This window comes from Neopsephotus bourkii, unplaced genomic scaffold (assembly GCF_033783945.1).
Source record: "Neopsephotus bourkii isolate Nb327-2 ecotype Australia unplaced genomic scaffold, CSIRO-AGI_Nbou_v1 NB_1765, whole genome shotgun sequence".
NCBI lineage: Eukaryota > Metazoa > Chordata > Aves > Psittaciformes > Psittacidae > Neopsephotus > Neopsephotus bourkii.
In genome coordinates, this window is record NW_026902239.1 from 11,651,322 (window position 1) to 11,670,930 (window position 19,609).

Consider the following 19,609-nt stretch of genomic DNA (forward strand, 5'->3'; position numbering starts at 1 on the left):
GCTGCATAAATATATTAAAATCTTATATTGGATCAGAAAAATCATACTTCCTTTGTTCTTGGTAGCAATGCAAATGAATTGCCTAGTGATGCAATTTGTTCTGGTGCCTGCAGTTCCCAAACAGTGTTGATAAATTGAAGTATACATAAAAGGTATGTGGAATGACTTAAGTATTGTGAAATAACCCTAATAGTAATTCTCTAAAGGATCTCAAAGCCGTTTAGCTTGAGAAAAAGAGGACCAAGAGATGTATTAGGAGTTGCACTAAAAATGGGAAATTGATAAAAGAGGGCTATTTAGTCATATTGACAAATGGATCTAACCAATAGCTACAGGCAGAAAAAAAAGTAATCTAGGCATATCAAAAACCACAATACATAATACTAACAGAGAAGGTAATCAGTCCAAGAATCACTGAACCAGGGATGTAGGAAGTTCTTCTTAACTGGATGTTTTTCAGTTGAAAATGAACATTTTAAAAAAATATATTTGCACTTCCTCATATAAATTAATTCAGGGAAAGGCTATAGAACATCAGTTTGAGGATACTGACTGATCCCAGCATTTCTTTGGTAGCTTAAGAGAAATCTGCAACAAAAAAAAGTACTATACGAGATAATTCCCTATGCCTTCAGCAGTTATGTGGAACTTCAGCAGTTGTTTTCCAAGACATACAAAATTTAAATTAGCTGTGTAGCATCACTGAACAATTAACTTTTGAGGACTTATTTTTTATCGAGTAGGGTTAAGAGAATATCTTGGACTCTTACCATTCAGGCAAGCCAAGTGTAGCTCTGCTATTATGGTGCACAAAGCCAATTTTTCTAATACTCAGTGCAGAAAATTCACTAGAACTAGACCTAGACCTAGGACAGAACAGTATCAGTAGATGACGTTGACTTCTTTTCATTGTCAATTGAAGCAGTCAAATTATTTTCAACCTCAGTGGAATGAATGAGGAATATGGGAGGAAAAATGTATGCTGAAAATGGATTTCCACAAAGGGTTTATTTTCCTGTCTGTGGTGCTCACCGTCTCACTGTTTGGGCTCATGTCCTTTACAATTGCCCCAGTATTCCTAGACCTCAGGTACTCCATAATTCATAAGGATCACTAGAGAAATGAAAAAGTTGTGATTCAGTTTCTGTCATTTTCTCTAACATGTAAAAACAAAAGGAAGTTTTACATTTTTCTATTTAACAGGTAGTAATATTCTTCAAATCAGCTTGAAACTGTTCAATCACTGACTGCAAAGAAATGAATAGGAACTAGTTTATGGTTCAGTTAGCAGAATTACTTCTGTGCTAAGAAATGCCATCTCTCATGGAAACATGTTTGAACATTGCTCTGAGAAGATAATTTGTTATATTCTTTCTTATGAAGGTGACATAAAATTGCCAAAAATATTACTGAATAATTGAAGACAGTCAACATCATGCTTTGCTTTAAACCAGTTTCATCAACATGAAGAGAGTGTGCACATATGAAGCATTGCACATGTATTATTTTAAAAGTACAGAAGCAGCTAATTGCTGATCTACAGTAGTCTGATCTTTAAATCTGATCTCTTTCCTTATGATTCCTTTCAGTGTATAAGTGGATAGTGGTTACACTTCCAGAGCTGAAAACACAAACTTTTTTTTTTGTTTAATCTATGAGACCAAAATGATAACTTAAGATTCAATGCACCTTTAGAAAGTGTCATAACACCTATTAAAAAACTTTCTGCCCAGGCTGAACAGTACCTACTGAAAAAAGGTCAAGCAAATGTGTTCCTTTGTGTGGGAAATGTTTCATCATGCCCTCTGGGACCATTCTATTCCTTCAGAACCTTATGTTTAGTATAGTTATGGCCCCAGACTGGCAAAATGGAAGTTTTTCCAAGTGGGCCTTCACAGAAAGTATATTATGGTTGACAGGCAATATAAAAACCTATTGAAATAAAGACTTTTTTGGGGGAATTTTCAGTAACACTATATGTTTTTGTGTAAGTAAAACAAAGGGACACTTATATACCTAAATACAAAAAAATAAGTATGTGTATCTGTGCATATTACAATAACAACTCAAAAGGCCCACTTGACTAAAACCCGTAATGATATGTTTAACTTCGGTCAAAATTGAGGATAATGACACTAACAGGATACTTCTAGATTTTCACAGACTTTGATGAGTCATGACTAAAGAGATTTTCAACCTTCCTTCTGACAATTCCTTTCCTTCTACTCATTTTAAGCAGTCTCCCTGTTCCACCTAACAAAGTGTCTTTGGGTTGATCTTCTACTTTATATCTAGAGCAATTATTTAAATGCCCCAAAATACGGGAGTCCAGCAAGTCAATGTTGCCATATTATGTTAAACATAGATGAAGGGACTTTGTGAAGCAAATGATTGTCCTCTTATACACCCAACTTAATTTTTAAAGCCCATGAGTAATAATGTGACACGGAGCTGGCTGCAATCTACTGAATCTTAAAATCATTTAGGTTGGAAAAGACCTTTCAGTTCAAGTCCAATTGCTAACCTAACCCTGCCAATTCCACTGCTAAACCATGTCCCTAAGCATGATATCTACACATCTTAAGCACCTGTAGGATGGTGACTCAACCAGTTCACTAGGCAGCCTATTCCAGTGCTCAACAACTCTTTTGGTGTAGAATTTTTTCCTGTAAGCCTTGTTAAGTCTGTAGTGTTGCATTGTTGTTGTAGCCCAAGTGCATGACCCAGCACTTTGCCTTAATGAACCTCATACATTTGGTCTCAGCCCATTAATCCAGACTGTCCAGATCACTCTGTAGAGCTTTCCTACCCTCCAGCAGAACTTTCCTACCCTCCAGCAGAACAACACTCCCACCCAACTTGCTGTCTTCTACAAACTTACTGAGAGTGTACTTGATTCCCTCGTCCAGATCATTGATAAAGATATTAAAAATAAATGGCCCCAGTACTGGGCCCTGGGGAACACTATTTGTGATGAGTTGCCAGCTGTATTTAACTCCATTAAACTCTTTGGGCTCAGCCATTCAACCAAGTTTTTACCCAGTGAGGAGTACACCTGCCCAAACCATGAGGAGTCAGCTTCTCCAAGAGGATGCTGTAGCAAAGGTGTCAAAGGCTTTGCTAAGGTCTAGGAAGACAATGCCCCCTCATCCACTAAGCTCGTCAACTTGTCATTGAAGAAGATCAAGTTAGTCAAGCAGGACTTGCTTTTCACAAACCCATGTTGACTGGGCCTGATAGCCTGGTTGTCCTGTATGTGCCAAGTGATGGCATTCAGTATGATCTGCTCCATAATCTTCCCAGGCACCAAGGTCAGACAGGCCTGTAGTTCCCTGGATCTTCCTTCCAGCCCTTCTTGCAGATGGACATCACATTTGCTAACTTCAGGTCACCTGGGACTTCCCCAGTTAGCCAGGACTGCTGATAAATGATGAAAGTGGCTTAATGCACACTCCTGCCAGCTCCTTGAGTACACTTCTGTGGATCTCATCAGTAGGAATTAAGAAGTTTTATATCAAGAAGCTGTGAATAAATAAACTAAGATAATTTGTTGACAAATCAGTCTTTTTCTGCATTTTGTCAAATGCTATGCAATATCTGATATTGTCTGATATAAAATATGGCACTGTCGTCTACAGCTCTGACAGACACACTTTACTGGTATTTAAATGAATTATTATTTCTCATTCATTGTAGTAATACTGATTCGTATTTGGGAGTTATGACCTCATATAGTACTTGATTTGAAGCAGCTTTGAAAATTATACTGTATCGGCTGTCAGGGTTCTCCAGAGAAAAGTATTGTCCTCCTGCTACCTCATTTCTTTCTTTTTCTGCTCTCTCTGAAACAGTCATACTGGGGGAATATCATATTAAGATCATTTTTATGCCTCATGCATTGTCCTGTTCAAGAAAGTTTCTTGCAGATGCAAGCCCCATGTGATGTAGATGCTGCGGAGATATTCTAATCTGCAAGAAAATGAAGCTTGTTTTCTATTGTATCCAGGCACTGAGAATATGCCACTTGTTAATATCAAAAATATCATGAAAAATCAGAGCAATTATTCAAACCCCAGGAATCAGATGTGCCTGCTAACATTTCAGAGAACCGGGGTTCAGGAACAGGAGGGGTTGTTGCTCTTAACTTCAAAATGACACCTCAGATTTAAAGAAAAACTAAAAATATTCAAACACATTTTGTGTTTCCTACACGTTTGTACTGACAGGAACTTATTGTCCTCCTCTTTCACTTTACCCTCAGTCAGTTGTGTTTCTAAATATAGGATGGTATACTCATAGATTACTTCAGGAAGTCATCATTATCTTTTTTATCTTTACAGTAATTACAACATTTGCACTGGGAGAATGATTTTTGTTTCCTGCAAATACTTACCACAGAATTCCTGGCATCAGGTTTGTGCGCAGCCAGGGTTCATCACCCACTGGCCTTCAGTGGTTCATATGCTTAATCTGAGACTGCATAAAATCATAGAAAAGCTGATTGGAAGAGACCTCTTCAGATCTTCAAACCCAGCCTTCCCACTCAAAGTAGGACTATTGCCAACAAGAACAGGTCACTCCTGTTTTATCTTGCTGAGCATCAAAAACTTCCAAAGATAAAAGATCCACAGCTTCTTGGTCAACTTGCATTTGACCCTCTTGTTAAAAATTGGCACTATTCTTAATGCCAACACTGAACCTTCCAAGCCAAAATTCATATTCTGTGCTTCATTTTCCCACCTAAACTTACACTTCAGGAAGGACAGGTAAGTAACAGTGAATGTGCAAATGATATGGAGAATAGATCAAACAGTGCTAGCAAGGCCTGAAAATTTATCCTTTACAGGGAAGATTCAGAAAAGAGAAAATAAGCTAGTAGACAAGGTAAAATGATAAGAAAAGTGAGGGAAAAATCCAAAAGACCCACAAAAATCAAATTAAAAAAATCATGTAAAAGAGAAAATATTGATGAGAAAGCCAAAGGTCAGAAAGGCAAATAGAATTAAAACAAATTTAAAAGATGTATTATACATTCAAAACAAAAAGTACCACTATGAAAAAAGCAAACAAGATGAGCAATGATCAATTTGATAACTAACCTAAGTATGTAGTCTTCGGTTTTACACCAAAGATGAAATTTCCCCCAAGCAATTGAAAGCACAACAGAATAAAATATCAGACATCTGACCCACTAAGTATAAAATAAAAAAATTATTGATATCATTTTGAAGAAGAAAAAGGATGCTATCTTCTGTCATCCACAAGTGGTAAGACAAAAATTTCAGTGGGAGATCATTAGATTTGCAGTTGGATGGGCATATGATTGTAAGTGATTTACAACATTTTTCAAACCTCATTTTTCTCAACAGCATCATAGTCACCCTTGATGAAATGTTTTACAAATACAGAAAAAAACCCAACTGTTTGCATAGATGCTATACGTTACATATACATACCCTCAGAAATTCGAAATGGGCACCAGAAAAAAGGAAATGGGAAAGAGGGAGACAAAAAGAGAAAAATCTTTCTCATAGTGAAGAAAAAAATCAGAACAGATTGATTTGTGAGACTAAAAGCTAAAGCAGAACATTAACACGGGCTCCTATGGCATTTACAACAGGGCATCATACAATCCATGTTATTTTAAAATTGTAGTCCTCATATAATGAACTCAGAAAGAAGTGCATTGAAGAATGGAGGTTATTGAAAAGACAGGAACAAAGACATTTGCAGTGACTGAAATGGCTCATAGAAGAAGCAAATACCCAGGAGACATCCTAGTTACATTTTGAGCTAGTAAAAACCAATTCACTTCCATTTTGGAGATTTTGTTTGTAATACTTCTGGTTTACACTACATTTTAAGGGACTGCTCTGATCTGGGAGATGCCTTGCTATTTAATTGATTTTATTTAGGTACTCTGTCACTCCAAAGTAAGGTATGTATTGCAGTTTCTGGAAAGATGTGGAGGAGAGATCATCTGCTCCATTAAGGGTACCTGGTCAAAGACCTTTTCAATGTAAAAGGAGATAATAAATAGTGGGAAACAACAACAACAACAAAAACAAGGAAGAAACCTGACCAAAAAATTATAAGTGAGGAAGCAATAAGAATCAAACCTGGTCAGTCATGCTAATTTACATAAGGATACATGTAATATGAGAATATCGGTTTCAGTAAAATTATCTGCTCAAGGAACTTGTCAAAACAGGTCGGAAAGGAAAAGGGGAAGGCAATGGATAAAATATACACACAAATCTGGCAGACAAACATAGCCGGCACAATTAGTAGAAACAAATCTCAGTGGTTACACTAATTGATGGCTTATCAAGAAACTTCAGACAAGCACATACCTTATAAATGATAAGGATACAGATGTGGAGGATCTTAAATATCAGGGTGGGGGAACAGTGAAACTCTGTAAACTGATGAAGAAATATGAAGGGGAATGAATCAGGTGGGAATAATGGGTGAAGAGACAGAAAGGGGTATAAAAAAGGCTGGGCACATGTAAATAGGGGCCAGTTAGCACCCTTGGGTGACTGTGCCCTGCACCTAGCAGTCTGTGCTACCTTCATATTGAATACTTTCTTGTCTATCTCTCTGTGTAATCTCACCCTCTATCCTGCCTGCTGCTGGGGGGACTGGTGTGACTGGATAGTGGGGCAGCAGCTGGAGTCAGAGCAGGGGTACAGGCTCCCCCAGCCTGTGGTGTCAGACACTGGAGTGGGGATCTGGATAGCCAGCCATGCTCATGTCATCTGTGTGTGCATGTGTCTGGGACATGTACTCAGCTTCACTACTGGTTGAATTTGACGCAGCAGGCCATCCAGCACCATGGGATGGAGACCACATGTCCCCAGATGCCATGGACTGGGGTCCAGCAGCTGGGCAGGACAGATATCCAGGCTTAGACTTAATGAAGGCAGTGGCCACCCTTAACATACCTTACACTTTGTGCGATTGCTTCCATCTACCTATATTTTTACTAGAATTAAATTCATCACCTTTTGCATTCTTCATTTTCAGAAATATATTTTTATTATAAAAAATTTATTTTGCTATGGCTTTGTGCAAGGACCAGTGAGAAGTGGTGAATGGAAGCTGCTCAGGGTGAGAGAATGTCAGCTATGTCACACTCCCTGTATGTGCTGCAGTCACTCTGTAATAAAAAGAAAATGGTTACCCTGACTATGATTAAAAGCATGAATGATACTTGCATACTGAGACAAAAAAAAATACAAACAGCTAAACTTATTGTGAGTATGGCATAGCAAGAGTGAATTTGTTAAAAACTGTGAAAAGCAGTTATTGTTGGATAACAGCTGAACGTAATACAAAGAGTAAACTCACACAGTAGTTCATAACATTGAGGATTTTTCAGATCTGTAAGGCTGAAGCACCAGGAGAGGCAAACACAACCTGAGGACAAAATCTTTTCCAGACTTGATATTTACAGCTTTTCATTCTGCAGTCAGGAGTGGGAGGGATGAGCAAACCATGGCTTTTATTGAGGTAATTGGGGTTAATATTTTTGTTCTGTGGTTTTGCTTCTACATTTTTTGGTAGTAATAATATAATTGTAGCAGGGGCACTGCATGTTAGCACTCATGACTAATAAATTTCATTATCTTTTGTATGACCAAAGAGGCAATTTTCAGCTACTTTCTGAAAATAAATAACTTTGAAACCTTGAAGAGAGTAGGTGTCTTTGTTTTGTTACTTGAATAGTAATTAAATATCTTGTGAAGTACAACTGATAAAATTAAGGAAACTTGTTGTCTGGGAGTAAACGCAGGTAGAGCAGCAAAGAATTAGAGGTACTGTTCAAAAGTTGTTTATTTTGGCTGAAAGAAGGGGGTACATTGCTCTGTTCAGGCAAAGTGACCCAGCATATAGGCTCGAGATACAAACTCTACTGGTGTTTGCACATTCAAGGCCCAGAATTAAACTTCTAACCTTGCAAGCAGAATTGAGGATAGAGACTTCTGTGATCAACTTAACATGAAGTGTAAATATTATATTTTCAAGTCTCTCTTTTTAGAAGATTAATATCTGCAACCTCCTGAAAGTAGGACCAAGTGCATGGTTGCACTAGAAAGTTAGAAAACCTGGCTAAATTTCTCTTGATGTGAAGGGTTAACTGATGTACAGGGGGGTTAGGGTTAAGCCTAACAATGTTGGCTTAACAATGTTACGTTACTGCTTAGTTGTGCTTACTCAACAAATACATGCTTAACACTTATTGTGCTTGCCGGATTAGAGTGGGAGGACCAAGACTATTGATAGGAGGAAGGAAGAGTAACTCCTGCTCTCTGGACCCCTAAACTGACTGAAATCGTTTTGGACAGTGACTAAATCAGCAGGGAACATGTGCAATGACTAGCGATGAAAAGTTCAGGGAAGACTCGTTTACATCATCTTGAGACCCCCGCCCATGACCACCAGGGGACCCTACGCAAACAAGGACCTTTTACCTCATTATAATATGAATAAAAGCACTGAATAAAAGCATACCTACTTTACAACTTTAACGAGCTGTGGAGTCTACCCGTGTATCACTCTCCCTAACTTAAAACTGTAAGACTTAAAACACATAGCTGCTTTTTCTTCAAATCCCTTACTACTTTTGCATGTGCCTTTTCGAATCATATTCTGCAGTATATTAAATTGGAATCTTTTTTGACAATGTTAAATATGATTCATCCATTGACTTCCTGAGGTACATATTTAACCGAAACTTACCTCAGCAGAGAAGATTTTTTTTAAAAACCTTAAATCATAGGCAAATCACAGTTGATCTCAACTAGGCCAATAAAATGAACATGTCCTGCAGAACTTAGCCCTGACTTAGTATAGCAGTTAAATGTATCCTTCACTTATTGTCATGTCTTCTCAACTGCGAACTTCAAAATGTTTTACTTTAATAAGCTTTTTTTTTTTTTTTAACAAGACATCACCTCTTCTACATTTTCTACTTGCACTCCTCTCAATGAAATTCCTCTACATTATCTGTCAGACTATGTTTTATTTTGACTGGACATTTTTCCTTAGTTGTTTTGACAGAATATCAAGGTAATGATGTTCAAGACAAACATTCAAATCCAGAGTGTTCAAGATGATTTTAGATTAGGCACATTAATTCTCCTGTCTCTAACAATTATCATTGATTGAACAGTAATGTATGTCATATCCTCACCTGGAAGCTGGTAAATTAAGCACATAATTAAGCAGTTAAGTTTTACCTTCAGTCTTCAAATAGTTGAAATTAGTGTATTGGCCATGAAAGGTGGGGCAGACTGTTTACAATTAGGACCTAACTCCAGACAATGGATTTACTATACTTTCCTAAAACTAGTGGAAGAGATGTCAAAGATTTAAGAAGAAATTGAAACAGACCTCACAAAAATGAATTCCATCTGCGTTTAAATCTAGGTGGGAACTTGGATTTAGAATTCTAGGTGACATGTAAAGACTGAATAGCTAAAGACTAACACCAAATACTGCTTTTAATATAATTTTTGTCTAAATAACTACAAATATTTGCTGCATCAGGCCATCTGAGCACATGGGATGTTTACAGATTGGTTTACATTTCCAAGACAAGGAGAATCTAAGGAAAAATAATTTACAATGAAATGTTTACAAAAAGCCATGAAAAGAAAAAAAAAAAAAATAAAATATCTGTTTTCCATCAAAGGCAAGCAAAAATATGCAGAGAGAAAAACTCAAGCATATTTGAGAATATGATCACACTTACAAGTGATGGCTAGACATAAAGTAGTTACTGAGCGGCTGAAAATTTTAACACCTGTTTCCTTGTACGGTTCAGGGGGATATTTATTTACTTTAAAAAACCCTTCTGAAAAGCTAGAAAGCAGAACAGGAAGCTGCTTGAAAACAGCCAATAAGGAGAGACTGAAGGAGAAAAATCTATATTAAATCCGGTCTCTGGTAATTGGTGCCCTACTTACGCTTGCCATTGCTTTGTGCCTAAATCCTCCTGTCCCTTGCAAACTTCTCAGTACTTAGGATAGTATAGGTCCTTCTCTTCATTCAAGATGCAATTGTCGAAGAAAGGTGTATGGAAAATATTTGGGTTTTGTGGTATTTTGGAGGAATTTGCATACACCTAAGCTTTCACAAGAGTGATGGACAGCTTAGCAATAGTTTTGTGTTTAAATCACTACTCTGAGATGTAATAGACTTGAGTTTAAGTGAAAATGTACTACTGCCAAATTGTGCACTCAAGAAAAAACAGTAATGTATTGATCTTACAGTAGGTCCTGTGTTGCTAAACAGCTACATCTGAACTCAGTAGAAGTTAACACAGGAACAAAGTTTGTTTTCCTGTAGGATTACTGCTCAAAGCATCCTTTTGAAGGTCTGTTACATACCAAAGGAGATTGCTTCTCCTGTGAATTTTATCATCTTCAGTTATCCAAGGTACACATTTTTTAAGTCAGGGAAACTGTCTCCTAACTTTCTTGTGAGATGCCTGTCATAATGGGGACCTTATTTTAAGCTGATGTCTCCTGACGTAATATAAGGAAAAGGATGTTGTCATGTAAGTGAAGGATAAAAAGAATACTCCCAGCCCTAATGATCCTGATTTTGGTTTGTATTTCGGCTTGTGGGGTTTTTTTTGGGTGGGGGTGTTTTTCTGGTTTGTGTTTTATTTGCTTGTTTTTGTGGGATTTGGGGGTTTTTTGGTTAATACTTTAAAACAGAAAAATTGGGTATTGGAAGCAATAGGCTGAGCCTGATTTGAAATCAGCTGGGACTGGGACAGACTATAATTTACTCAAGCTGTTTTAATATGAAATGCCTACAAGTTCGCCTGATAATCCTTGACAGTGTTCAAGACCAGATGGGACAGAGCCTTGGCCAACATGGTCCAGGGTGAGGAGTCCCTGCCCATGGCAGGGTGGTTGAAACTGGATGATCTGAAGGCCCTCTCCAACCCAAACCATTCTATGATTCTATAATCTCATTTTATTCTCTGGCAGAATTCCTCATCTGAGTCTGGTTTTAAAATAAAAAATGCAAATTACAATAAATCCGTCTCCTGTAACCCCTACTTAATACAAAGATATTGCAGTTCGTTTTAAATATGCTATAACTCCTCAAGTAAAACCTTCATCCAATTAAATATAAGCTTAACTAGATCCTTGAAGTCTTCCAATTCAAATTAAAAAAACCCCACCCCTCTTAAAAGGTTTCTTATGCTTAAATGGTAAGAACTGCGTTCTCAGATATGAGATATCTTAATTCTATTCTTAAATCTTATGTTGGCATGTACAGTAATTAGTGGGGTTTTCATCTTAACAGCACATTTCTACATCTGCAGTTGAGTAAAAAGCCTGAAATCCTGTGTTTATGAAAATACATGGAACAAGTCTGCCTATTAGGCTCAAGGAGACAAGCTTCACTTGGAGTTGGTAGCACTTCTGGTTTTTTAGATGGGACATAAATTCTCCTGTATTAACATGAGCTGACTCACATTGGTTTAGTGATGGGCACAACAAACACATCAAGCAACCTACCTGATATAGCAATCACAAATTGAAATAAAAATAAAACAACATGAACAAGAGGAGAAATCCATGTTCCAGGACACCCGATAACATCATGATTAATGAAGTTAGTGCTTGAAAATGTTTTAAGTGCATTACTGTTGCTTTTTTAACAGATATTACTTACTATTCAAATTAGTCTCAGCAACATATACTATAGACAATATAATTATATCATATAGATGAAAGAATGACAAGCACACTTTAAGTTTTACCTGATACATTCAAAGATGCACATACACTCATTCAGTTCATGATTTTATCTTCCCAGTTACCTATACGTCTAGAAAACCTTTGACATTAGGATCAAATTGGTATTATAAATATTAATGTTTATGTAATTATGGGGTTAATTTTTCCTTCCAACTTTTTCCTTTCCTACACCTCTATATTAGAAAAAGGTTTCTTTATGTGTTCCTAGTTATTGTTTTTCTGTTTTGTACCTCATTCTACTGATGATAACAGATCACAGGTCTAAGAATTTGGGTATATATATATATATATATCAAGTAAGCAGGGAAGGCAGGACATGGAAACCAAAACTACATTAAAATTAAAATTATCTTTTTCAAACACTCTCCCTCTAAACACAGTAGGATATAGGAAGCTAAAGAAGTATTCACGAGAGGTGTAATAGAAGAGAAACTAACAAATCTTGAATCCAAAGGCCTTTGTCACTTAATAAAAAAAAAAGTCTAATTTGCCTTTATCAGATGAAGACAAAATATTGTGGAGACAGATTTACATTTTGGGAAAAGCATAAGGACTTTTAAAGACCACAAAAAAAATAATTTCTGAGGTGCCAGTTAAAATAAATATTGTACCCTTAATGAAGTATTAAGGACAGTTATTTGCAACAGGAAATGTTCAAGACTAGCTTCAGTGTACCTCAGTATACTTGAGAAAGTGTTGCTCTATCAACTTGAGATTTTACACTGATATTAAAACAGAAGAGTTTAACAAAAAGCTTAAGAATCCAATTCTGCCTGTAAAGAAGGATACATTAAAAGAATTAGGAGACTGTGAGAGACTGATCTGAAATCAGACTCCACTGTCCATTGTCTCTAAGATTGGTTTGAGAAGCTGAGATAGAAACCTATCTATCTTTTGTTTCAGAGATGGGTGGGAGGAGTTGAGGTAAGACTCCAATATCCATTGCCTGGGAGAGGGGTGTGAGGAGCTGAACTGGGACTCCACCATTCGTTGCCTGAGGAATGAGTGGGAAAGAGCTAAGACTCTTCTGTCCATTACCTCAAGGACTGGTGTGGGGTATTATCCCAAGAATTGCTGCAGACACATGTGTGTGCAGACACATGCAGCTGGCTGCAAGACCAGGGAAACTGGTCTACCAGGAATGTGTAATATGTGACATGAAGAGCAGTCACTCCCACCAGCTCTTTCCAAAAGGGAAAAAGGTAATCACCAAGAGACACATCGCCAGGGAGCCATTGCCATGGGGGTGACTCCAGAAGGACACCTCTGTGAGGACGCTCTCCACAAATGACTACTACAGACCCTGAGAGACACCCTCCATGAGACATGTCCATGAGGGCAACTCCACGAGACACACTGCATGGGGTACCTTTAAGGGCACTCCAGAGGGACACCTCCATGAGGACACCTGCTGCTGACAGACTTTGAGGGACACTCTGCTCTAATACTAAGAGACTATGAATCCTGAAGAACTCCCATCACCAATGACGATGACCACAGATCCCCGGGACTCCCACCACATGGTGGTGACTATCTCTCTCTCTCTGCACCCAAAATTCTTACTTCATTTTCTACCTTTTTTCCAGTCTGTCCTATCACTATCCCCCCTTTATTACAATAATTTCCCTTTTTAAAAATAACTGTGTTTTTGTTATTTGTAATACACAAACTGTCCAATTATGGTACTTGACCTCGTTTTTGTCTTAATTTCAATCTTGGGATCACGAACTGAAACAGGGTCCGACACTGGAGTTTTTCTCCAATCAGACCCTGATAGAGAAGAAATAGGATAAATTACATTTAATAACTGGAAAATATCAAAAAAAAGGCCCACCACAAAACTAATATTCTGTTTTATACTTGCTGCAAAGAAGTAAAGTAGGTATGTTTGATATGTAGAAAATTTTCGCTGCTTAGAGGATAAGAACACAAAATCTTTGGTTAAGACAGGAAAAATGGAACAGGAGGGGGAAAGGGAAGGTCAAATGGAAGAGGAAAGAGAAGGCAAATCAACTCAAGAGAATGAGTAGATATGTTCATAGATGTGATGACTAAATTTGTTTTCCTCTTCAGCTTGCAGCATATTTGAGTTTTTTTGGTTTGGATTTTAATAAGGTAAGACAATACTCTTGAAAATTTTTGCTAGTTAGTAAAGGTTTTCCTGTTTTGCTGGCACAACTGTCTTCCTGTATATATATGTTTTCAAGTTAGTTAAGTGTGCAGCTGGTGCACAGTAAACTCTAAAAAATTATAAATTTGGAACAGGAAAATGAGACATTCTTTTGGTATAATTTTCCTTGTGTTTCTGTGTATAAATGACAGTAGGATACTTAAGGTAACATTTTTAAAAACAACAAAGAGAAAGTCTCAGGGAAATACTTAGGCACTAAATATGATCCAAGGGTCTGAAGTGCCCCAAAAGCTTGAGACACATGGAAACCTGGCAACTCTGCGCTGACTCCTCCTGATGTAGATCCCAAGATGGTTTTGGCTCTCAAGATAATCCTTTTCTTTCCCTTAACTTATCCAGGACTCCTTTGCCAATTTCGTGGAGAATGTAATAACAGTCATCTCCCAACCCCAAGCTGAACCTTGTTTTCCTTGATCTCAAAATTCAAGGGACATTAACTTAAAAAAAAAAAAAAAGTCTTTTTTTTCAGTGACATGCCAGGGAATTATTAGTAAACAAGTTCCCTATTATATTATTTTCATACCTTTCCCTTTATGACTGTATTCTAGGAAATCACAATTTTTCATAAGGGTTACTCAAAATTATTCACTAAGAGACTTCTGCATATTATTCATAATACTATTTCTTGAAGCTGTTAATAAGTTTATTGCAAGGTATTGATTAATTTTCTTAGATGTTCAGCATAAATTCCGAGAATCAGGCTTGCAAGGTGAGTATTTGTATTTCTGAATTAAAATTACTTTGCACAAATGACCTTCAATATTGGCTTAACATTAATTTTTACTAGAATGTTTGCAGAAAAATAATAAATTAGGCAAATAATGTATAATTATAACAAGCATTGCCTTTTATTATAGTGTCATAGAAACATCTAGTTGTACTCTTAAAGACTGGATCTAAATTGAGGATGAAGTTATTGCTTAAAGACAGAAATAAAATCCTACTTCATTACAAGCCACACGAGCATTGCCTATTCATGTCACAAAAAGTTGTTTTTAAGAATCACAAAGGACAAATTAAAACACACATTCCTCTATGTTTTGAGAAGTAACAAAATTAAAGGGCCGAAGCTTTCTTCCGAGTTCCCCTAATTTAAAAGAAACCAGAAATTAACTAGATAATTTAGTGAAAGATGCTGTACACATGCTGTACAATAAAGTTTTTTAAGAGTTCAGAAGAAAGACTTGAAAATAAATACAGTATTATTATGGAGTCTTAATCTGAAAGGAAAACCCAGCAAATATTAGAAGTAGTCTATAGGTACAAGGAATATGCATCTCTGACTAGCGTACTTTGAAAAAAAATCTTGACATATTCCAAACAGCTGAGCTGGATGCAGAATTCATTGTTTGAAAACCAAACAATACAAGTTTCAGCTGGATATGCAATTTGACTGATACAATATGAAGGAACACTAAAACATGCTCTGGTTATCACGGTTATACACCTAGAGTGGCATAGAACAATACAGGTTCAGAAAAGCACCAGTTCAGAAAAGGACTAAGCTCAATGTTAGGCAGGGGAGGTTATCTAAGTAAATTGTGCATATCTCCAAGAAGGAGACTGCAACACCTCTCTGGATGACCTATTCTAATGTAACAGTCTTCATGTTAGACTTTTTTTCCCTAATATCTAATAATACAGTCATGACCATACTAAATATTCTTCATAAAGACATATATGGTGTCTTGATTTGTGTAACATTCATTTTGAAAGATGTTTCTAGAAATTCAACACAGTTGATTCTTATGCACCTCTTCAATACTATAGAATAATTTAAAAATTGAACTTAAGTTAGGATTTTGCAGGTCAGTATAGTTGATTTTTACTTCTCGAATGTTAAATGTTGGTGGATAACTTGATAAGATGCAAGATAAGAGGGGTTTAACCTGTCTTTGGATTTATCATACCTACATCTCATTTAAAGCAGTATTGTTCAGCTGTCTGGAAAAAAATCATAAGAAAAGTCTAAAAATTAATTTAAAAAACTCAACCAAACAAAAAAAAAAAAAAAACAAAAAAACCAAAACCCCCTGTAGCTAATCTTTACAAAAATCTGCTTCTCTTATGGTACTGTATGTTAAAATCTACAGGATAATCAATTCTAATTGTATATCAGGATTTAAAAAACTTGTGATATATGGCTCCTTCATTGAAGAGATATGGACTAGCAGTCTTCCCAGGAGACAAAAGTAAAAGATGACAGGTGGTCTGTCAAGAAATGGCATTACATTAGCAGAACAAGAAGTGATTGCAAACATGGAAATCTAATAACCAGAGAAAGGAATTATCAGCCATTGGAACAAGCTTGGCTCCCTGCCAAGTTTTACATAACTTCAAACAAATCTTACAAAGGAGGCTGAATTTACAAATGCATTTGAATACCAGGAGTCAAGAGTTTTTTAGTCTTGTTTTACCCTTACTGATTTTTTTTACCCCAAAATTGGCTTCAGTGACATCTGGACATAACCTGTGTATGGAATAAAGTACATTTCTAGTACAAGAAATTATGTTAGAAACTAACTATTGGTGGAATAGCAGTATTAGCCACATTTTTATTGTGTACTAGCAATACTAGCAATGTATTAATTGTGTATCACCTGTGTATACTCTGCAGGGTGACTCCAGCATGACTTTGAATGGGAATTATAGAACATCCGTGATGCAAATGCCTTTTACTTAATTTGGTTCAGGTAAAAAACTGAAGGACCTGGTCTTTGTGTGAGTCATTTTAAAATATGTAGGGGGATCTTTTATTTCCATTAATGTTTTAGGTCAGGGTGCCACATCCAGAGCCCAAGAGATCCAATTCCCTTCTGATCTGCAGAGCAGACTTCCATAGGGAAGCAAATTCTGCCTCCACACCTGGAAAAATTCTGATAAGGCTCCTAACAAGAACGAAAACATGATCTGATGCCAAAGGAATAAAAGTTGTATTTAAAAGTTAGGACCTTTGAAGATCTGCAAAGCACAGAATCTGCATATGTAACTGAGGTCATTCATCTGTGCCCTGTCCCTCTCTCCCACTTCCCTTTAAAGGTTTGAGTAATTGGTTTCATGCTCACATTCTGCATACATTACTTATTTCTATATATTTCACCAATCACCCACTAGAGTGCAAATGAAGGAAAGAATTCTGAATAGGTAGAAAAGATATGAAACATCCACACATATTGTGCCCCTGCAAGGGGTAGTAACGTTACTAGCATCATAGTGCACTGCTGCCAACCATACAGATTGGTATATTTTGAGATAATTAGAAAAAAAAATGGGGATTTGGTTGAAGACATTTGAATCAGAAATTACAATTAGATAACTACAGCAGTGTGAAGAAGTGTGGTAAAAATACAGCAAACTCAAGCAGTTCATAAAAGGATCAAAGATATTTTAGTGTTTTGGTCAGGTAGACTAAATTAGTAATGATCAGAAGCTACGGTGTTTGTTCATAGTCTCTGTCAAATAGATGCAGCATTTGACTCAGCTTCCAAAGCCTAAGCCTTTAGAGCAAAAGAATTCAAATAGTAATGATGTTTTATGGAAATTTTAGTGGAAAGATTTGGAACTAACTAATATCAGAAACATAATTTCCCCTCTAAGTCAGGATTTAAATGCAATAGCATGGTCAGACAAAATTAATTTGCACAGATGACTTGTACATGCTCTGAAATTGTTACAGTAAAATACCGATTTCTTTTGCCCAAGAGATCTAAACCTCTGCAATTATGAGGACACTGAGGAATGAATTAATTGAGTGTTCACGATATAATTCTGATTTATTCTCTTTTATTCAGCAATGACTCAGAAGTAAATAAATACTGCTAATATATGTTTAGAAAGTAGGCTATATTTCCTATTTGGTGGGATAAAGTGTATTCATTTAGTTACATCTTACAAATAATTTCAAAAGATTCTTTAAGCCAGTTCTGCTGTGGGCCCTACAAAAGATTTACTCAGCATGTTGATAAGGTATTTATTGACCAATCCAAAGACCATCAGTTTCATATCATTTGACACAAATGTGCCAGTCTGTGTCATATGGCAAGTGGCCAGCCAGATCTGTATCTCCTCCATTTTTGTAACCCTTACTGCTGTTATGTTCAGCCCTCGTGTATTTTTTTGTGGCATTTCAATAGTATGCAATCGCAGTAAATGCAGCTCATTCTCCAAACTACTGGCAGGGGATCTCTTGCCTCAGGTAGGAGATCATTTGTACTACAATTTTGAATTTTTTTAGTCTCTCCTTTCATTTATCCAGTTATTTATTTATTTACTTGGGCAGAAGAGATTAATTTCGTATTGTGGCAATAATCACAGCTCTGCTGTGGGCCAGCTGCCATGTTGTAGTTGATGAAAAACTCCAGTTGCTGCTCTTTATTATGGCAGAACTAACTAGCTTAATGAGTATTAGTATCAATTCAGTCAAATATCACATAACCAACTGAAATAGAAAACAAAAAGAAGTTTCCAAGGAAAAGTGGTGGAAAATTGTTACTTGGGGAGAAATTTGCAATCTCAAGCTCGTCTAGGATAATGAAACAAGCATATATGTTAGCTGAAGGTTCCTGATTACTGAACTAGTCTAAAAGTTCAAGCTATTATATTTTCTTAATTAGCATTTAACAACATGTTTTAGCATAATGAGGATCTTGCAAAGTAACCTCCAGTCAGATGAGGATTAAACAAGAGCAGAGAAAATAAACAAGTCCAAATAGAAAACCTTCCATCACTCTTCTCATACTTCTATGTGGTTTGTGCTCATTACACTCTGGCTAAATATTAATCTGAATGTCCAAGATGAATGTGAAAAATTATGGACTCATAATGCTTATATCACATCTCCAGCATGGAACTTTGTCCTCTGAGTTACAAGTAGAAGCAGCACTGATCATTTCTCACACAGCATCATAAGCCATTACAGTGTATACTATTACAATGATTTAAACCCCATATGCTTTTAAGGGACATAATATTTAATATTATCTGTCAGATGTAAACCATACATTATGTTATTTTTGTGCTGCTTTACAAAACAAGGATGAGATTTTTGTTTGCTTTTAAATTATCACCCTGCAGTGTGATGAAGTATCCCAGATAGAATTAGACCTTGAGTGTCTGACTAGCTCAGTATTGCAAAGCAGCACTAATTCAGAAATGTCCCTAGTCTCATTTTGAAAGGTCAGGAGTGAGGCACATGTCACTGCAAATAACCAAACAATTCAAAGCGAGAAAATTTCTAAGTGTTATTTGATCATCATTTAATTTAATGAAGAGGTTACTATCATTACTATTTGTTAGGTAGATTATTTCGGCATTAGCACTCTAAAAGATTACACCCTCCCCTTTTCTGAAGATATTGTTTCTTGATGACTAAAACTCCAAACCTTCTGTACATGTGCTTCACTACGCCTACATGTTCTCCTTAATAACTTTTTAACCTGTTATCTATTACAGTCTTACTTAATGAAGGAGTGTGTTTTCAAATATAACTATTTTTTTTAAAGTTTCATGGGAACTTGTGTCCAAGAAGATTACTCTAACCATCATTACTGAAGAAATAGCTAATATAGGAATTCATACCTTTTTAGATTCCATGGAATCTGTATGGAAGAAGAAAATGCTGCAGTTCTCT

The 19,609-nt window shown here is 36.5% G+C and overlaps 1 protein-coding gene across 1 annotated transcript in view; it reads left to right on the plus strand.

Moving 5' to 3' along the window:
- TBC1D32 (TBC1 domain family member 32) overlaps nucleotides 1–19,609 on the plus strand; it is a 203,575-nt gene that overhangs the window by 183,799 nt on the left and 167 nt on the right. The window lies entirely within an intron of this gene.